Genomic DNA, 17,712 nt, shown 5'->3' with positions numbered 1-17,712 from the left:
TGCTCCTCCAAGAGGTCATGGTGAAGCCTTTTCCCCAGTCTGAGGTGAGTGATTGACACATTTTCCTTTAGGAAGGCAAATCATAATCTTTTCTACCCTCACTGTGGATGAGGAGCAAGGGGTCCCAGTGACCAAGGGTACTTGCTTGGCAATTCCTACTTTGTAGTCTCGAATGTGGACATAGACACCCTCTTAACGTTTACACACACACACACACACACATACACACACACACACACACACACACACAGAGAGAGAGAGAGAGAAAGAGAGAGAGAGAATGGTAGAATAAGAGGAATAACATATATAACACATGCCCGATGCTAAGCACTCTCAAGAATTAACTTGTTAGAACTCATCTCAGCCTGTGAGTAAGCAATAATATGGTAGTTCACGAAAAAGAGGCACAGAAGACTCTACAGTCAGTAAAGGAAGGAGCCAGAACAATTCATGCTCAATGCTCCTCCATGGATCAGTTTCTGTCCCTTCTCTTCACTCCCCAGACCCTCTCTGTCCTCCAAGTACTTATCCAAAGTGCCAGCTTCTCTGTCTACTCTTCCCTGATGATGGAGACACTTACTGTCTTCCCTCTCCCAAACGTCTCTCTCTTTGCACATCTGGACAGTTTGCTAATTGCTTTGTGCATATTAGTCTGGCCTCCTGACTTCAAATGAAAGTGGAAATACGATTTCAAACATTTCCTGAAAAACAAGTCATGTCCCATTGCCCTCATCTATCTGAATCCAAATGGATCAATGAACAACTTCTTCTGTCCAAAGGCACAGACCTAGTGAGGTATCATTCTGACCCAGCTTCTACAGTTGTTATGTTGCTATGGAGAATACTTAGCTGGGCCCCTGGATGGCTGTGTGCAGGTGAGCATGACTTTATTGCTTTCCCCAAGACAAACTGGTGGTTTTCTTGCGAGAAATGGTTTGTAACAAAGAACTCTTCAATTCTCCAAATCTGCCGAGGCAGAAAAAGTGCTTGGAGATTTGAAACAGAGTCCTGTTATTCAGACCTCTACTGAAACCAATGGTCTCCTGTGATTTGAGTGGGAATCATTTCCCACAAGTTAGATAGACTGTTGGGGAGGACACCCACACAGCTTGGGCTTTGCAGGGAGTATAAGAAATTGGATCCTCTTGTCTGGCATAGGCTTCTCCCCGGAAGCATGGCCTGGTTTCTGGAGAATGATGTTTTGCCAGAGTCTTTCAGATTTCTTCTCTTATTTTACATACTGCGGGATTCCTCTTCCCATTGCTTTAGATACTGGAAGCCACAAGAGAGCATGTTCTTCTCCAGATACACTCATACCTCCATTTCCCTGCCTCTGCTTTTGTGAGGACAGGGGGAGGTCTTCCTGTCTCCTTGTTCTTCCATCTGCAGCCTGCCTGCGATATGACCTCACCTTTCTTGGACTCTGATTCCAAGGTTGGCTTCTTTCTTGTTTCATCCATTTGCTCCACTCCTCCCTAAAGCACACCCTTCCATTGGACTGTGTAGACAACTGACTTCCCACCACTAGGGAACAAAACCAAGCAGAAAAAGAACATACAAGCAGTAAAGAGACAGATGCAAGAGACCTTCCCCAGACTCACAGCCTCTGCAAGTCAGCACTCTGTCCCTCCTCCAACATGGCCTGGCTCTTGCCCACATTCATGTTCTCCACTCCATCTTAGGCCCTCCATGACACTTGGTCCAGATGATGTGTCATCTTCATTTTCCTTGACTTATCAGTACCATCTATATCTCTGCATCCTTTCTGTCTGCATTCTTTTTACTTTAATATCTGTGGTCCAGGATCCCAATTTTCCTCCTGCATCTGATGTTCTGTGTCCTTTATAGCAGACTCAATCTGTACACAGGCAAATGATGCCTCTCAGAGATTTGCTTAATACTTTCTCTTTTCTATCTTTCCCTCTCTCCCTAGAAAGTCTCATTACATAACCAAGATTTTCTGTTACCATTTATTCAGTCAAATTGTTCTCATGTCAGACACTCTTGAAAATCTCTGTGTCTCTAATATCTTAGCTGATACATCTACTTGGAGGTCCCAGATATGAAGTCAGTGTATTCAACAGGAAACTGAAATCCCTTAAGCTTTTCTTCACATTCAAAGAAATGGGTTTTCCACCTGAGTCCTCATACCAGTGAACACCATACCACTCATTCAGTTATGTAACCCAGATAGTATATGAGTAACTTCAGGAGGGAGGGATGCAAGCTGGATGGCTTGCCATGGACAGAAATGTATCTTTTCTGGTTCTGGAGTTTGGAAAATCTAAGATTGAGATGTTAGAGACATTGATACTCGGTGGGATCCTGCTTCTCAGTTTGAGACCTTTCTTTGTGATCTCACGTGATCTAACAAGTAAGAGGGTCTCTCTTTGTTGTTTATTTTTTTTAAAAAAATAAAGGTATTGCTCTTATTCACAAGAATTTTACCATTGTGATCTAACCACCTTCCAAAGGCCTTGCCTCTTAATACCATCACACCGGGCTGGCTTTAGTGCATAAAACTGAAATCTGGAAGATGCATTCAGTCTATAACTTTATCCCTGATATCTGCTTCACCATTGTGCCTCATTACCAATCTTGCAGCAAATTTGAGCATTTTATTCCTGATGTCTCTCCATTTCTGTAATTCTTTTCTCCCCGATTTTCCCCGTTACCTATCATGCCAGTCACTTCCCTCCTGGTTTGCTCCAAAGCTTACCCACCAGTGTCTTAGTACCCATGCTTACCCTGGCCCTGCTTACTTCCATAGCATAGCCACAGCATTTGTAAAATTAATGTCTGATCATAGCATTCCTCTCATCTGTGCATGGAGAGTCCCAACCCAACCTTACTCAGTCTAAGCATACTTATTCTAACATTTAAAAGACCCCTTTTAACTGAGGGGCTCTGTGTGGTTGGTCCAGCTTTGGGGGCTCATCTTATGCCAATGTCCTCCTCCTTTCAGGGCCTTGGGCACACTGTGCTAGTTGCTTCTATAAACATTTGTCATTTCTGTCTGGATTAGTCTTTTCACTCCATCCCTCTGCCAACTTAATTACGACTCTCTGTCTTAGTCACTGTTCTATTGCTGTGAAGAGACACCATAACCAAGACAGCTCTTGTAAATGGAAGCATTTAATGGGGCACTTGCTTACAATTTCAGAAGCTTAGTCCATTATCATCATGACTGGGGAGCATGGCAGTAGGCAGGCCTAGCGCTGGAGGGGTAAGTGAGAGCTACATCTTGATATGTAATCAGAGAGAGAGAGAGAGAGAGAGAGAGAGAGAGAGAGAGAGAGAGAGAGTCAGAGAGAGAGAGAGTCAGAGACAGAGACAGACAGACAGACAGACAGACAGACAGACACAGACACAGACACTGGGCCTGATGTGGACTTTAAAAGCCCACCTGTAGTGACACACTTCTTCCAGCAAGGCCACACCTCCTAATCCTCCCAAACAGTTCTGCTCTACTCCCTGGTGGCTAAGCATTCAAATCCATGAGCCTATCAAGCTTCTTTGCTTATATGAGATCCTCCAATTTTTCCTTGTAAAAATTCATGTAGCTTTATGGCATTTAACTAAGTCATGCATTCATTACCTTTATTTGGGGACTCTACTATTGATGTTTGTTTTCCACTGTACTTGGGACTTCTCCAAGGCAAATACTGTGACTGGTGCTTATGTATGATACGTGCCATATTAATTATTTTGCATAAGACTTATTAAGCCTTGCCTAATCTATAAATTATAATTGTCAATGGCTCTATCCAAAGAGGTGAGGCAGGTCCAGGTTTTGGAGGCCTGAGCATCTATAATTTGGCTATTTGTTTTTAAGCCAAATAACAGATCATGGCTATGAAATGTCTGCATCCCCCTTGAGAGCTGTTGCTGATGCTTAAGTTTTGTTGGCTTTGTAATAGATATACTTCTGCCCAGGGAAAGCTATTTGTTCAAAAGTGACTCTTGGCTTGGTTGGGCCAGGTTCAGCTGCTCAGAGTACAGGGTTTGGGAGATTGATATATTCAGAGAAGGGAACTATTCTGTCTATGGATCCCAGCCAGCTATGGATCATAGGTTAACACATAAGAAAGGGCCATTTGTGGATAGCAGTATCTTGGGCATCCTGGCCTCTACTCTGAGTATATAGAAAGCATTAAGAAAAATGGTCAAAGACCCTCTCTTTCAAAGGCTAGGGCTTAAATGCATGTGCTATTGAGGACCCACATCATTATGGAAACAAATGATCTGTGTTTGATTCCTTTTTATTATAATTACAAATCATTTAGCCCTTTGCATACTGTAATGGGTTGAACCATAGCCCCTAAATGATAGGTCCACATTTAAATACCAGGAACCTGAAAACATGACCTTATTCAGGGAAAAAAATCTTTGAAAATGTGATTAAGAATCTTGAAATGAGATCATCTTATATTATCCAGCTGGGCTCCAAATCCAATAACCAGCATCAAAAGATTTAATTGGCTTATCTTTGTGATTCTAGACCAGGGAAACACATGCACTCTAGGTAAACTGACCAGAAGAGGATGATGCAGGGCAGATGCTAAAGGGAGCAGATACAGAGAACAGGAATTGACTACATCATCTCCAAGTTACTTTCCTTGTAGGGTTAAAACAGCAAATTGTCACTTTCTTGTGACACCAACTCAGGTTGACTGGAATCCATTTCCTTCTTTAAAAAAAATTCCCAAACTGGTCCATTTCTAAGTTCAGTTTAGTTATGTGATACCTAGCACAAGTGACTCTACTTTGGTTTGGACTGGTCTTCTGGGTGCCAGAGTAGTCTAGACCATGGCCAGACATGAAACTTGTTTAACCCAAGAGTCTTTGTAGACGATTTTCTAAACAGTGTATTAAATAGGAAACACAGAGCCAAATACAGAAGTAATAGCTGAAGAGATCAGAGAAATAGCAAATAGCTACCGACTAACCTTAGCTTAGCACCTTGCTGTAACTTCCCAAGAGAGAGCTTCTTCATGTCTAACCTGTGCTTTTATTGCCTTCCTGTTCTGTCTTCTCATTGGCTCTAAGCCCAGCCACATCACTTCCCTGTCATTGCCTGTCTATACAGACCTTCAAGTCTCTGTGGTTGGTACTGGGATTAAAGGTGTGTGTCACCATGCTTGGTTGTGTCCTTGAACACACAGAGACTCTGCCTGCCATGTGATAGGATTAAGGGCGTGTGCCACCACCGCTGGACTTCTGTTTATGGCTGATCTCCAGGCAAACTTTATTTATTAACATACAAATAAAATATCACATTTTAGCACAAGTAAAATATCACCACAAGTCTTTATAAGGGGCTGTCAAGATGGAGGTAGAGGTTGGAGCCACAGGCCAAAGAGTTCAAGGGGTCAGCACTGGAAGTGGGGTTTACCTCTAGAGTTTTGGAGTGATGTGGCCCTACCACACTTTGTTTTTAAGTGTCTTACCTGCAGAATATCTAGATAAAATTTCTATTCCTTTAAGCCAGTAAATGTGTTGTCATTTGTTAAGGAAGTCCTACAAAATCCACAGAGAAAGTATCTTACATTTCTTGTTTTGCCATTACTTTTGCTAGCCAACAAAGTAAACATCAGGCTTCATGGACAGCACTAACAGTGGCCACTTCATACATCTCATTCCTATCAATCTCTGTTCAGAAGAGTTATTTTCTCTGCATTCATAGATATGAAGGGAAGCATTACAGTACGCTGAATAGAAGGCAGATATTCTCAGGAACTGGAGGGTGCTTGCCTCAGATCTCAAATAAATGGCCTGCTATATATAAATAAATATTAGTGATTACTATTTGACAACCATTTGGGGAACTGAAAATTTTTTTCCTTTGTAACATATTTGGCAATTACAGACATGAGTAGGATTCTCTCTGACATGTGTTCGGAAGGTCCAGGCTTAGTTGGGCCAGAGAATATGGCTTTTATAATGTGAGATTAGAAGATATAAGCCCTGTTTTTTTGAAGAGAAATGTGTCTGTCAAAGTCAAGATGTAAGACAGCAAACCCCTTCCTTTGCCTGTCAAAGTCAGTGGTGAAAGAACAGAGATTAATCATTGTAATAACAGTGGTGGTGGGCTGTCAGTTTGGCAAGCGAAGTCAGATGAATATCCCTCTCCGTGCCATCAGTTTTAAGCAAATGAAAGGCCCAAAGCAAAGAGCAAAACTAACAGCTGTAAACCAAGAGAATGACTCTAGACACTGGAGATATTAACTGACAGAATTTCCCTTTTCTTCCTTGCTCTGCAAGGATGACTAGACACTGCAAAGCCTTATTAAATCAAAGGTTTTACATTTATTATTTCTTTATAGCTCTTACAAGGGATGTGCTTGAAGGTTCTTATTTACTTCTGCATGCCCAGTGTCGGGCACACAGTGATGATAATAATAATGACAACAGTCATGAACATATGTTGCGTATTACCTTCATTTATCCTTGCAACAACCCTAAAAGGCAGGTTGTCTCATTTTTTTTTCTATTTGCACAAGAGGAAACGGAGGTACAGGAAGGTGGGGCAGGTTGCCTAAGTTGTGTGGTTAGTAGGAGTGGAGATGGCTTTGAATCTAAGCTTCTGTGCTGCAAATCTCTTGACTTCGCTGTCTTAGTAAGAAGGATTGGCTATGGGGCTGGTGAGATGGCTCAGTGGTTAGAGGTGCTTGTTGCCATGGATGGCAGTCTGAGTCAGATCCCTGAAACCCATGTGGTGGAAGGAAAAAACTGACTCCTTCAAGTTGTCCTCTGACCTCCATGCATATGCATGCATGCATGAGAGAGTGTGCATACACACACACACACACACACACACACACACACACACACACACACACACACACAATTTTAAAAAGAAGAGCAGAAATGCTCAGTGGATAATAGCAATAAACTCAGTCTTGCTGAGTCCTTACTGCATGCCCGGCACTGTCGTCTGTTTCATGTGTTAACTCATTTCATGTCCCCCTGTATGTGTAATTACCCTTTTATCTGGGACTTACATATGCTATAAGAAAACTAAGCCACAGGCACAAAAAATTACCTGGAGCTCATAGCCCTTAAATGGTCTTGGCAGATTTCCAAGCCAGTATATCTGACATGTCGTCTGTCTAACCATGAAGAGTTTCACCTGTCGTATTAATAAGTCATGAAGTTCATCTTCACTGTAGCTGTGGGGAGGAGCACATAAATGACAATGGCAGTATATTAAGGCAGTTTAGAAGCGATCTTTTTTTTTTTTTTTTTACAGTCTATTGATAAGTGTCAAGTAAGAAAATAAAAATGGAGGCGGCTTGGCTGGAGGCACTTAGAACAGAGCCAGGAGGCACAGTTCAGTCTTGTCTTACTCATCTGCAGCAGACAGTTGCCGGAGTGTGAGCTGATGTTTGGACTGAACCAGAGGTCAGATTCCTGAGTCATGGTTACCCTTAGCTAACTCCTGGACAGTAGACAACTTCCCCCAAGACTAACTGCAGACCACACTGTACCCTACCCTGTTCGCACAGGACACTTGAACTTTTGCCGGCACCAAGCATAATAGCTGACGAGCAAGACAAATAATTCCCACCCCCCTATGAATAAAGATGTATAGGATTGTTCGTATCTGTGTCCTCCTGCATGGGAATTTTAATTAGACCCAGGTAAGTATTTTATTTTGCTCTCAGCACTTTGATTTTACTCTCAGTCAACATTAAGTGACTAACTCAAGCTCATTCCAGCTTTATCAAAGCACCTTTCCCAGAACTTAAAGTGGCCGCAGTGGGCAGGGCTACACAAAGTGTGGCATTCAGATCCGAAGCACCAGTACCACCCCAGGACTGGAGAAATGCCTGCTCTCCAGCTTCCTTGAGACTGACTAAACCAGAATCTGCCTTCCACAGGTCCGCAGACAATGCAGAGCAAATTGAAATCTGAGATACACTTGGTTTGTTTGGGGTTCTTGATTTTTGTATCAGAATCAACCAGGAAACAAAATTTGATTGAATTGGTTTGGGGTATAGTCTGTGCATTGGGATTTTAAAGCCCCCCTTGGTGATGAAAATTCATAGACAAGGTTAAGAACCACTGAACCAGAGCCATGCTTCTTAACCCTGGCTGCACATTAACATCATCTGGAGAGCTGTAAAAAATATCACAAGGACCAATCAATCTGTCAAAAACGGGTGGCATTTTAGAGGGATGTCTGCCCTAGTGACTTTGATATGCAGTCTAGGCAGAAAACAATAGGTGTAGGGGACAAAGTGTGGGATTTGCAGCGCTTTGGGCTATGTGATTATTCATTCAACAAGAATTTATAGCATTTTTCCACAATCTAGTCATTGGGTGGGTACTGGAGTTATGTAACAGCAATTAGACACAGCTCACAAACTTGGCAAGTGAGCTGGGTAAGTTACTTATCATTTCTGTGCCTCAGGTTCCCTGTCTGTGGAATGTGGTACACTAGACATTTCTCAGGTGACCAGGCCAAACGACATGTAGATAAGTTCCTATAAGTGCATCCAGCTGAGTGACTAGCAGGCTTCAAGTGTCTGCTTTCAGCAAGACTACAGCCAGTTAGATAGGAGATGGGCATCTAAGCAAGAAATGGCCAATCCATGGCTGGCTTATTGTCTCATGCAAAAACAGCGATTTGTTGGTGTGTTTCTGGATCAGAGGATGCTGTTTCCCAGAAATGAATTAGGACTGAGACAGCAGACCACCTCTAAAAAACACTTGTTTGCTACTGTGCACACTGACTTTTCTGAAACTGCCTTTCCCAGGATGCTTTGCAGAGTAAGGTCCATTTACCGTGTATAGCAGTTGGCCAGCAAAGGCTCAGAGAATACTATTTTGGCTTGACCCATCATACAATGCACTCTTCTTACTTCATTTTGAGGTCTTTCCCATATCAATGCAGCAGTTATTTGTATTGTAAAGTTTTTATTGTTCATTTCAGGAAACACATAGGGAAATAACTTGTCTGCATAGAGTCACTTGGTGTTGGACATGTCTAAACCCCTGTGGCTTTGTGAGGGAAATTAAATTTTCAACAGCTAGAGGAAAGTGGTACCTAGGAAGCACCCATTTCACAGCATAGCCTCAGGTCCATCTGGGTTCAGAATCAAATGCTCTTTGCATAGTAGCAATGTGATGCTTTACTTGTTTTCTCAGTTTGACCTCGAGTTCATGCTTCTTAGAGCTTGTCATTTTGTTAAGGAGACTTTCTTAAAGGCTATTTTTCTTCTGTTGAGGTAAGTTTTATGGGAATCTGAGAATGTACATCACTGTGATGACCTACAGAAGTGGGCTTCCATTGCTTTTCTTAGGTGAGTATTTACCTTTCTGAAAAGCTCCTAGAAAGGAAATTACCTTGAAGTTAAACAAAGCCAGGGCCATTTCTATGCTCCATAGTATTTTTCTGCCATTTCTTATTTTTTTTTGTTCCTCCATTTTCTACTATAACCCGTGTTATGTAATTTGAGTGACCATATAGGTATCTAATGGATTTTGTAATTCTTGAACATTTTATCAAGCTCTCCTATAATTCTGTTAATGCCAACATATCTAATGTTATAGTTAGAAAAAAATGTATTGGGTAGAGTTACCTGCTAACTCTAGAAAAAAATATCTTGTAAACATTTAAGTTTCAATTGAGTTAGGCATGTTTTTTACGAAAATGCAAGTCATAACCACATACAGCAACTGGACACTTGAAATGTGGCTTGTTTTCATTGAGATAAGCTTTATATGGCTGGAGACCACACATTGAATTTCCATAACAATAAAAAGAATATAAAATGTTTCTTTAAATGTTTTATATTGAAAGTATAATATTAAATTTTATTTAATTAAATAATTAAAAAATTAATATTTTTTATTAAAAGTATAAAAGGTTATGTGTTGAAATGATACAACCTTGTACATAATAAGTTAAATATGAAACTAGGAGTTAAAACCAATTCTACCTACACTTTTACCTTAATTATGATTTCCATAATGTTTACATTGAACTAGGTTGAACTACAGCAGCTAGGCAGACCAGAGAGAATCAGAAACCTGTGCAGAATGAATACTTATGGAGGGTAGGGTGAGATCTACTGAGGATGGAGAGAAACAAAGAATCACATTAACGAAGATGTAGAATTTTATGCTGTTTCTCATTTTGCTACTTGTTTGTCTTATTTTGCCCCAAAGGCAGAAGCCCCCCTTCACAAATACAACCTGGTATTAATAAATATAAATATCCTGCACCTTTTTTTTTTTTGGTTGCTATTTCTATTGTAATTAGAACTCAGCCATCACCAGAATATAGCTGACAACTCCAGCTGACAGTTAACCAGAAATCTCACAGCTCTCTGCTGGCTGCCATGATGTGCTGGTACTAAAAATAATGATTGTTGGGAACACATTCTCTCCTGAGGCCCTTAGGAGGAGCTTCTCGGGCACAGTGGGGTTGCTGTTCTGATGTGATGAATGTTCTCTGTGTTGCTGAGTCAAGACTGGGAGGCTCAGGCCCACATGGCACCTTCAGAACAGTTTTAGAGAACAGGCTGGCTCTGGGGAAGGCCTGCACATGACAGCCCCTTACCTGGAAGGATCTGATATCAGTGCTCGTCTCATGCATATTCCCTAGAACTCACTGGAACTGCTTTTTTAGGACTGAGGAATTGAGTCAGAAAATTTCACAGGAACTCTAGAAATAATCTGGAGGGGAGGGAATGATTCCTTTCATCAGTCTTTGGTGAATCTTTAAGAAGTTTTAAATAATAGTGTCTTCCGTGTCCAATGCTAGAGCTTTAATTGTACAAAGCAAGGACTGTTATATCAGCCATGATGGCTAATTTTATAGGATGTGTGATGCCTATACAGACACTATTTCTGGGTGTATTTATGAGGGGTTTTCCTGATGTGACCAGGCTTGGATGGGTGCACTGAGTCAAGAAGATGACCTCAGCAGTGTGGGTGAGGATCATCAATTCTTGCATGGTCTGAATAGAAGTCAGGAGAAGGCAAAATTCCCACATTCGACTCTTTTTTTTGTCTACCTGTCTGCATGGAATGATGCCTCTTATTTCTTTGTCCTCAGCCTAGAATTACTCCCTAGTCCTCTTAGTTCTCTGGCCTTCATACTCATAGCACTGCCTGCCCTGGGTCTCCAGCTTACATGTGGCAGGACAAGGGACTTCTCAACCTCTGTAATTGCATGAGATGGTTTCTCATGTTGGTTCGGCTTCTCTGGAGATTACCAACTGTTTCACCACCATGACAGAAACCTGCTGGCTATCTGTTTCAGTTATTCATTGCTGTGTGTTTCAAAGCACAGTAGCTTAATACAATAGCTGTTTTATTTCACAGTATCCTGTGGAATAGAAATTGTATTATGTCATAGCAGGAACAAGTATCTTTGATTCATCATATTTGCAGTCTCAGCTGATGTCACTCAATAGGGACTGTCCAAGGCGACCTGACCATAGCCCCACGATTGTGGTTCTAGTTTTTGCTTTCAGCTAGATATCATGCCATTTTTTTGAAATGTGGTGAACATAGGCTTCTATCTAACTTGGTGGTCTCACGATAGCTGGACTTCTTATATTATCAATGGAACACTCTAAGCAAAATTAGAAGTTGCCAAGTCTGTCAACATTGGTCTCTTCACACTATGTAGGAAAGAAACAATGATTGACATTGAGGTCCTTGTTGGGCACTATCTGCAATACTTTTGATTTAGCATGACTATCCTAGTATTCACCACTACATCATGGAATTTTTTCCTATTGAACATAATTATTTTCTTCATGGATTGATATTAGATAAGATCATTTTGTGGCCTAGTCTGTAATCATGGTCAAAAGGCAGAAAAAGTAATGATACCGTGGTTAATATAAATGACTACTGCCTCTTTACTAATTACAACAAAAATCTAATTTCATCCATTCTGCTTTCTAGAGGAAAAATCATTAAGATATCAGATCATGAAATTACTTCTACTTCCTGACAGCATGTATTCCAGGGCAAACCCCTACTGTTTCAAATCCTACAAAATTACCTGCCATAAAGCCAATGGTGTAAGAAACCCTTTCTAATACACTCTTATTGGGACACTTAGAGATCCCGGGGGGTAGGGGGTGCACAGTGTTCCTCCTTTAGCTAGCCAACAAATCCAAATGACTTCCATATCCGTAGGTGTGCTCCTGGTGACCTTTGTCTATGGGCTATAGACAACCAAATTGAAGTCATCTCCCCCACTGTATTCTATTGGTTGATGCAAGTTACAAGGCTACTTACTCCCAAAGGAAGAGGGAAAAGACTGCCCTTGGATGAATGTAACAAGGAAAAGCGTGTTGATGATACTAAAGCTCGTTCATAAAGGGTATCATAGGACATGCAGTTACAATTTCCAGAAGGCAGCTACATTTTAATTTTGTAATATATGCATGACACTGTTTCTGGGCACTTGCTTAGGTCATATTTTATGGCTAGGCTTTACTCAAGTAATAAAAGGATTTAGCTTTTCTATACATCGTCTGAATGATGACATCTGTGTTTGCATCCTTAAGTACGGGGAGGTTGGTACACTTTGCTCTCATGCAACGTGCTCACAGGACCTCTGCTCATTTCCTGGTCCCTGGGGATTATTTCCTGCTTTGCAGTGGGTCTTCTTGATGGTCACTTTCTGAACTGGGGTCAAAGGGCTTTGCTGGTTGTGCCACAATGTTCGCCATCCTAACATGTGGGAGTATCACCAGGACCGGTACTGCCCTTCTTCCATGTCTACCTTCACTCCTCTCAGGAGCTACTAACTGCCAGACCATTGTGGGTGAGACACCTTCACACAAGAATTAAGTGTCCCCTAGGAATCTGACAATGGTGTCTAATAGCTCAGATCACCACTTTCATCTCTCTCAGGGGGAGCTAGGTCTGTGTTTTGTTTTTCTTGCCTCCATCCACAGTGAGTGAAAGGCCATATTGTCTTGATATTTACAACAACCAGACAGATGATAGATGATGGATAGGTAGGGATGTAAATATGAATATATAGATATCTAGATAGGTGATAGAGAACAAATCACCCAACATTAACTGTGGATGACTGTGATTTTTGTTCCTTGGTTTGCTTCTGAATTAATTTTTCCACAGTGAACATGTATTACGTTTGTAATACAGCAAACCCAAAAGATGAAATTTAATTACAAACAAGAAGGCACTGTAATACAGAGTAGCCTACTAATTAAGATATTTGGAGGTCTTTCCCTGAGATTTTCATTTGCCCCTACTTTCTATACTATATAACTTTGCTATCAAGCATTTAGAACATGGGGTAATAGTGGAAATGCCTATGAATTTTTCTTTTAAGACATGTGATCAGAGCAGCACATGGACACAAGACATTGCTGAAATAGTAAATTAATCAACGTAGTTGTTAGGCAGCACCTTGGGGAAGGAAGGAACTGAATTTTTTGGCAGGTAGTGAGTGCAGACTATACCCAGGAGCCCCAGAAAACAGCATCACAAGACTCATTCCTGGAAGCAAGGTGGAGATGATGTCACCTTAGAATACTATCCTTTGGGACTTTGCCTTGAACAGAGCTCTAACAAGTCCCAATATAGACAGGATTCTTCCAATAAGGGATGATCTGCTTCTAAGGATGGATGTGCTTTCCTTGTACCAGGGAAATGAAAGCCCAGGGGAGATAAATACATACCCTTTAAACTCAATAAAGCAGGGGCAGGGGGTGGGGGCGCAGCATAGCTACTTTTCTCCAATGCCATTTTTTTTTAAATGTATTTCTTTGCACATTAACTTTTTCACCCTTGTATAAAAAGAGGGAATGAAGCATGTGGAGATTGGATAGTTTAGAACATGCAAAAGCACCTCAATATGCATCCTACTGGGTCATGCACATTTTCACATATTACAAACCACTTATGACAACAGTAATAACAAGAACTATTCACTGAGCACCTACTGTGTCCCAGATGTTATATTCTGTCCATGTGCTGTGCAGACCAAACTTACTGCCTTTTATTTTAGAGCAGAAATAACTGACAGAAAGGTTAAGTAATTTGCCCGAGGCCGTGTAGCTTGCATAAAGCCATTCTAGGAGATGGAATGCAGTATAAAATCTCTTGCCTTCAGTCCTGAGATATTTCCATTAGCTTGGCTGTAGCCTCTTCAATTCTGACTATTAAACATGCTTTTTGTTCTAAGAAAATGATTCTTTTCCTGATTTTCATTTTGATTTTCCATGTGAGAGCCCATCTTTAGTGTGGCTGTGTAAAAAAGGCTACAACAGAGTCAGCCTATAATGTTCCCAAGATTTTCCTCATCTGACATTTATCTATTAAATATCTGGCCTAATGCAAACATACCCAATGATTTCCACTTACAGTGTTTTACTACATATTAAATTTTCTCTTCTTGTTCCTTTCGGGCAAAACTGTAAAAGAACATCCACAGCAATCTGTTAACAAGAGCAAAACCTGTGGGGGATGTGAAAAGTCATGTGAGTATTCTGTATTACTCTGACATTTTCCCCTGGAATTTTTCTCTGTGAATGATGCAATTTGAAATAAATTCCCCCTAGTGAACACCCAGGGATGCTCAGTAGAGAGTGATAGAAATGATAGAATGTTAAAAAACAAAACCCTGAGGAAGAGACAGGAGAATTGAACATGCTCAGCTTCAGGATGAGAAGATTTTGGGGGAAATAACTCCATCAGTATGTGTATGGACATGAGAGATCAGACCAAAGGCAGCTATTCTTTTTTTTTTTTTTTCCGAGACAGGGTTTCTCTGTGTAGCTTTGCGCCTTTCCTGGAACTCACTTGGAGACCAGCTGGCTCAAACTCAAGAGATCGCCTGCTCTGCTCCGAGTGTGGGATTAGGCGTGCGCACCACCGGCAGCTATTCTTATTATAAAGGAGGACTATTGTGAATTAGACAGTGTGCTATTTATATGTGCGTGCGTGCCTGCGTGCGTGCGTGCGTGCGTGCGTGCGTGCGTGTGTGTGTGTGTGTGTGTGTGTGATTTTTAACTATTGAAAACTTATTTGGTTTTGGACTTAATGATAACAACAGCTAGCACTGAATACTTCTTACCATCAGGCATTGTATTTATAAATGCCACATGTGCATTGCTTACTTACTCTTCACAATATTTCTGTAAGGCAGAAGCTAACTTTGTCCGTTCACATATTGGGCTGGGCATTGGTATGCTCATGCAAGAGGTGTGTTTGATGGTTATGAGCATTACAGGGATTTACCAAATGGAAACTACAAATATTTTGTGTTTTTCTGTGCCTAGGACAGTTCCCTAATGAAATTGTTGAAAATTTTGTGAGTCGACATCTGTCAAGTACATCAGAACCAAGAGACTTATATGCTTACCTGTATGCCTGCAACTTGCAATGTATAGTTTTATCTTTCAAATCTATAGACGTCTTGCTACTGCATGTTTCTGAGACATGAAACTTCTCTTAGCCCGTCCTGTCCAGATCGTATGTTTGTCGCGACATAGCACAGGTGGATTCCATAATCAGTCATACATCTATGCGGCCATGCTGGTGGGGGCAAGACTATCGCTCACAGCAGTGTCCTTAGTTATTTCAATAGACACTGAGTCTGAGAAGAAACTAGCCCGCTTCAGTGTTATGAAGTTTTCTCATACATAGGCCATTTGGGGCATTCTCACATGCCTTAGTTACAAAGCACGCTAAAAGGCTGCCCCATTCACTCATAATGCATTTCTTAACAATGACAGTAGCTAAACTGTGATGAAAATCGAAGGTGATTATTGAAACTGAAGTGCCCAGAGTTTTGTTTATAGAGTCCAGTGGTTTTCAGATATGATACCTTAAGAATTCCCAGCAAACAGAGAGACATTCCTGAGTATCAGCCCTTGAAACTCTGATCCAATAGGTTTGTTACATAGATGTTATTCATTTGTAAGAATTAATCACCATTTCAGGTGGGAACCACCAGTTTAGTTGTGTCTATCTTTATCCATTCACAAGTGAGAAGTGAGTCCTCAAGATTGCAGGACTAAACTCAATACTGGATTGGTGCCTTCTTCTTTCCTAGCCCCAAATTCTGGCTTCACTCAGTGTTACCTCTTAGTGTTTGAGTCTTTATAAGGAAATGAAAGTGGAAGAATAGTGAATAAGTGGCTTCCTGAATTTCCAAGGCCATAGTCACGGGGTGTGTGCCCTCTCACCACCCACGTTCACTGTGCATTTTTATCCCAGCCCCTTAGGTTTTGACCGTTGTTATTGCAGGCCCAAGATGGATCACAGACACAGGTGGAGTATGCAGCCACCCATGTTATTAGGAAAGCTTACTAAATAAAAGCTACAGCTTTAGTACTGCATTACTAGGTGGACTGGTGATTGTCATGGAGTAAGGGATAGTTTATTTTTCTTTATGGTTTGGGGTGATATCCGGAGGGAGAAGAGAAGTTAAAAGAAGTGACCTCGGCTACAGGCCCAACCTGATGTCTTCATAATAGAAGCAAAGGAAGTCATATTCATTTGACCAAGCATGTTCAGAGCTCCAGAGTTGTTGACGACAAGATTGATTCTATGCAGAGGGTACACACATGCACGTAACTGATATTATGTGTGTAGGTGTATGTGTGACAATTTTAAAAACTTGACATTGGAGGTAGAACCTGCTGCATTTTAGAAACCAGGAATAGATGCATAGTAAGAGGTTAGGTAACTTGCTTAGATTTTTGGACACACTTGGAATTTGACCCATAGTCTCCTGTCATCCCAGTCTAAACTCAGGTTTATAGGTTTGTTTGTTTGTTTGTTTCCTGACTACACTAGGAAAAAATGTGTCAAGCCAGGATAGAAAGAGCCCATCCATAGAGCCATAGCCATATGTGGAGCTGAAGGCCATCTGTCCACTCTCAGCCTTAGGATTCCATACCCTATTTCCAGTTTCCTGCTGTAAAGTCTGGGCTAAGTGTCTGTGCATTTGAAAGTTGCCCCCATTGGATCCCTCCACACTGGCTACCCCAACTTTAAAGGTCTCAACCAGCATGGACCAAGGGACTCAGAGCCTTGTCTGTAGCTTACAGTTCGTGGTCAGGGGTCCTGAATCAGCGTTTGCTTGTGCACGGCCTTTGTGAACTTCCTGCTTTTGTGTCCCCCAGGGATACTCTTTTTTTATACACCCTCCATGAGAGTACATGACCCGAAGAAGATTCCCACAAAGGAGCCAGGGAAGGCTAAGACTGTACTGTGTGGCACAGTCTGAGGTTAGGAAGCTAGCTGGAGAGAAGGACTCATCATGATGCCAGCAGTGGGTGGGCATTGTACTTTGTCCACTTGCAATGTTACTCTGTCTCAGAGACGTCGAAAGGATGAAGAAAATGGAAGAGTGGTACAACATGAACTGAATTAAATTGCTTATTGCAGAATTTAGGATACTTTTTAAAAAAGCTATTGTATATATTTTTATATATATATATATTTGTATATATATATATGTTTTAAAAACACAAGATTCTAAGTGGAAAAGCTATGTCCTCCCCTCCCCTTCTCTGACTCAACCAGGGAAACACTCAGTCTCTTAAACTCTAGATTTGTACACAGCATCTTTTTTTGCTTCTGTTCCCATTGGTGCTATGGTAGGTCACTGCCTCTCAAAACCTGACATCCTCCTCTTGTGGGATGCTATGGCTTAATCTCTGCATGATTGTTATTATCACTCCAGCTTATCTGGGG

Source organism: Peromyscus leucopus, chromosome 14 (assembly GCF_004664715.2).
Source record: "Peromyscus leucopus breed LL Stock chromosome 14, UCI_PerLeu_2.1, whole genome shotgun sequence".
Lineage (NCBI taxonomy): Eukaryota > Metazoa > Chordata > Mammalia > Rodentia > Cricetidae > Peromyscus > Peromyscus leucopus.
This window is presented reverse-complemented; position numbering follows the sequence as displayed.